Here is a 4,886-nt window from a genome sequence, read left to right on the forward strand (position 1 = left end):
ACACTCATCACGCCCCCTTTGAAACCGCCCTTATGTGACCTCGGGAGTCCCGAAAGTGGCCCCTAGCGTGACCCTGGCAGTCAACATGGGACCATTATTCATCTAGGTTCCTCCACTCCACCTGTACCCAGGCTTACAATTTGTCATCTTGCACAACCCTCCTCCTCCTCCTCCTTCTCCTCCTCAGCCCTTATATCCTCCACTTAGCTGCTCACACTGCAACAACAAAACCATCACGGTCTCATAGACCTTGAGCGATCTGCTGTGTCTCTCTCCCTTTCTTTGTGTCGCTGCGAATAACCAAGGCAGATAAACACACACTCAAGATGTGAATCATTGCTATTGTGCCCTGGCCACTTCAAGTGGATAATCACTGCAACACACTTTTCTTTTTCGTGCTTTAAAGAGAGACGAGAGGTTGCTGCGTCTGCAGCGACGACTATTGTGACCTACCTACCTCTCTCTCTCTCTCTCTCTCTCTCTCTCTCTCTCTCTCTCTCTCTCTCTCTCTCAGTGTCGCGAGCGAGTTCCTGCCACTTTTTTTTTTGCATATGTTGGTAAAAAGAGGCTATTTATGACAGACATTTCATATCATACCAGTTACCACATGTGATCAGAAGTTGAAGTTGGCGAGTGTATGTGTGTGTGTATCATCTCTTTGGGTCAGGTCAATAATACGTAATTATATACATAAATACATTGCTCTTTGGATCAGGTCAATAATACATACATACATAAATTGCTCTTGGATTTATGAACGAAAATTATTCCGCAATCCTGTTGCTGGGGAAATGGACGAGACCTTTTTAGTTCTCCACTAAGCAGGAACATCGCCGTCGACGCTAAATGAAGCTTTCAGGTGGACACAGACAGACGATACAGAGAATCGATGATGACAGGTTCATTACCAATCATTTTTTTCTCTCTCTCTCTTAATCTTTCTTTCGTGAATCTCAGTCGATTTTGTAGGTTTAAATCTGTTGATGTAATAGTAATAATGTTGTGACGACGCAAAAAGTCTCTTTTGTGACTGAAAAAGGTTTTGCTGTATTTATTGTACATAAGTGTAAACCATTCTGTATATATGGAATCTGTATATATTGCTTTTTGTAAATATCAAATATTATATAAATATATATTAATCATGTGATCAAAATGCTATTGTTGTCTGTTGATATTTCTCGACTTGAAAACAGATGTTATGATGAATTCACATAGGCATTTTAGGTAGGTGTCAATTTTAATCATAATAAAGCTGTCATTGTAATTCGGTAATAACGATAAGGTTTAATGTTATTCATGGTCCGGAGTGTGTTGTTACTTTTCCCTTTTACGCCACTTCATTTCCTTAAAATCTTGGGGTTGATGTGTAATAAGTAGTATGTCGGTCATGTCAGAACGTTCAGTAAAATCATTGGGTCCTTTGTAAATGAGTTCTTTATTTTTCCGGTAACTTTTTTGTCCTTTTTTGTCAACGTATGAGTTCCTTAATCTTCCTTCAGCTTAACCATTCAGGCTAAAGTTATGTTCATTCGTCAAGAAACATTTTGTGCAGTTCTCTTTCTCAGAAGAGTTTCATCCTCAGTTTTTAAATTGGCAGCCTGCACGGTGACCTGCCCACCAAATTAAGCCAATCAATTAAATTTTTTTCTGACATAAGTTATCCGATGAAAGCAAGGGGACGGAGAGATGGGGTCGGGGAGGGGGAGGTGGAGCTGTAGGTGAATTGCATAGCAGAGAAAAAGCGATTGAACATTTTGCAGGGCATTAGTTTATTCTCAGTATTTGTTCGTATGTTCGACACGCCTCTGTCACTGCTGTTGTTGCCTTAGATAAAAGAGAGATTGGCTATCCATCTACTTTGCCAGTTTATGTCTCTTCTTGTTGTTGATGTTTTACATGTGGAAGTTGCTGTCTGTGTCTGACATGTTATTATCGTTGTCTCCCTCTGTATCTATCTATCTGTGTCTGTCTCACCTTCAAGTCGGGAACTGAGAACCAAATTCACATTCAGAACCTTTTTCGGTAACCTGGGCATTAAAAACCTCTGCTGGTCTGCATATGAAGAAGCCAATGACCAGTGGCCACTTAAGATAATGAATCTTCACTATCATCGCATAATGAATAATGTGAATTGATTTGATATGGCGGGTTTTACCACATTTTTCGGATACAGCTGATCAGCTGACTGGGAATAATTCCCAAAGGCAGAACAGTATATACTACCTTCATGATATTGTTTATTGTGCGAGAATCTTGACTGATCTTTCGAAAACGCCTTACCCGTGTTCTTGCCCGTCTGTGTCTTCTGGCGAGCCGTAACAAGTTGAAGAAATGTTTTTCGTTTTACTTCGAATGTGTGTTTTTCACCATCTTTTTTGTGTTCCAGTGATCTCGCGATCACGCCTCTTCTCTTCTGTAATCGTAGACACTCCATTCTTGGGCCAAAATGACTCTCAATACGGTTATTGATCTCATTATAGTTTTTTGTGTTTTTATTAGTGCTTGTACTGATTATATATATATACGTAGAGATACATATATTTGAATATTATAAATATATATTAGGGTATAGACTATTATTGATGATGATGATGATGCATCAGTTTTGGGAGGCAAGTTCATATTGTTCTTGTCGTTGTGTTTTGACCACTTTTCATGTTTTCAGAAATTTCAGAAATTACTGTTAGGCAGGTAATTAAATACGTTGGCGTGTTCGATGTCGTTGTTGTTGTTGTTATTGAAATGGATAATAATGAACTTCTTATTTTTTTCGTGGTTTTTTTTAAGGAGCACTGTTTAAGCACCAAGCAGAGTGCATGACTGAAAAAAAAAGTAGAATGCATGACGGGAAAAAAAATTGACAACAAGAACTGTCGTCTTGTCGTTGTGTATAAAACTTGATAGAAAAAAAGTGAAGGTTTTTTGTTATTTAATGGATTTTTTTTTTTTTTTTTTTTTGTTAAATGGTACTTAATGTACAGTACACCGTAAGCTGTGTCTATGCAACGTTCATTGCGTGTTTTGTAAAAGGCTGTCTGTTTTTGTAATGTTCTCTGTAAATTATAACTAAATTATTTCTACCCCACTCTCCAATGATTTGGGTTTGGGGGTGGGGGCGCATCCCCCTCTTTGGGTCTGTGTTGACTTCACCAACGAACCAGATTTTTTTTTTTTTTTTTTTTTTTGTTAGACCAGACTTTTTTTTTTTCTTTGATAAGAAAACAGATCTCACGAGTTGATGACCAATCTGACTCTTTTTAGATAAAGGAAGTTTTAGGAAGTTATAGAAGGATGAAGTTTTAACCGTGATGGATGGAAGTTTTGGATGCGCAATAAAGCTTTAAGATAAAAAAAAAATTATTTTTCTCTAATAAACTCTGCCGAAAAAATTATAAAAAAAATTCATTGTTATTGTATATGCCAACTGTTTCCATATAAAAAAGATGTCGATAACTTTCGTCTACTTCACTAATTTTAAGTATCCATGTTATTATAATGGAAGAGGTCACAGGTTAGTGAAAATAAATGTTAACACAGTTTTGTCAACTGTATATTTTTTTTTTTTACATTCAATTCCGTAGTTTTTATTTATAATTTCCTACTGAAACTCGTTGCATTGTACATTCATTAACTTTCATTATGAAATTTCAAGTTGTTCTTGAGCTCGGGTCTTAATATATTATATTAAGTCCTGCTTACTTTGTCGTCATGGCGAATGTTGTTAATGAATTACTGACAAATTTCCAAGCGGTTCAGATGTTATGTCATTTGGCAATCTTTTCATAGATGATAATAAATAAGAGTTTTCCATTTTCATTAGAATAGAATTGTGATGATTGATGCTTAAAAAAAAGGTGTTACAACAAATGTTTCGTTATTATTATTATTATTATTATTATTATTATTATTATTATTATTATTATTATTATTATTATTATTTTAGCCTCCCGTTGAGTCGGCCGGCTTTGTCAAGCTCTCCTGTTTTAAGATGAGAATCAGTATGTAGTGCTACAAAATAAATTATTTACATTACGTAGAATGTATCAGTTTCTATGAATCCTACAGAATACGTTTTATTTATGCTTTCTCTATTTAAAACTTCAGCTGAAACCCGTACAGACAGAGTCTGCAGACTATAAACTCAAGAGGACTCAGAAGGGAAATCGGTCTGCAGAGAAGAAGACAAGTTATAGGAAAAGATGATAGATAAATAAATAAATATGAGGGAATAGAAAATAAAACTGACACACCTAAAATTCAGGAGACGTCAAAAGCAGAGAGCAGGAATGAATTTGCTCCTCGCTTAAATATTTGAAGTCAGAAGATTCCACAAGCACACTAGGCAAACTACTCCAAATTTAGTTGTTGCCAAGATAAAATTGCTGGCAAAAGGAGTAGTATTAAACCTGATGCTGGAAAACAACAGTTTATTTTAACGAAGGTTTTCAGGGATCATAGTAAAGATTTGAAAATTTTCTTTCTTTTTTTTAGTGATGGGGAGAATACGCCTAATTACAGAACTACCTTTCTTTCCCAGGAGGGCCAACTCGATTTTGGGGACCTTTCCTGTGGTGAGCAGTCTCAAACTTGGCAGGCCAAGAAGACTGTGATTCATCTGTGTAAGAGAATTATGACGCAGTAATTGTTCAAGCAGGTGATAGTGTGCGTATTCAAACTGAAGTCGTGTATAATTAGGTCCTTCATTTATCTTGGGAGAGATGTCATTTTACAAACACTACAAAGCAAATGTTATACATTCCAGAAAGGAGAATCAGTGCTGATAAAGATTCCTGGAGTCCCTCTTATAACATCGGTACAGTAACACCGAAATTAACCTAAATAGATTTATTGTAGTTTTCTATCATATTTTCATAATGCTGACA

The 4,886-nt window shown here is 36.2% G+C and overlaps 1 pseudogene; it reads left to right on the forward strand.

The window, feature by feature from the left end:
* LOC136837395 (uncharacterized) overlaps nt 1-4,035 on the forward strand; it is a 111,418-nt pseudogene extending 107,383 nt beyond the window's left edge.
* The last annotated feature ends 851 nt before the right edge of the window (nt 4,036-4,886 follow it).

The sequence above is a fragment of the Macrobrachium rosenbergii genome, chromosome 59, assembly GCF_040412425.1.
Source record: "Macrobrachium rosenbergii isolate ZJJX-2024 chromosome 59, ASM4041242v1, whole genome shotgun sequence".
NCBI lineage: Eukaryota > Metazoa > Arthropoda > Malacostraca > Decapoda > Palaemonidae > Macrobrachium > Macrobrachium rosenbergii.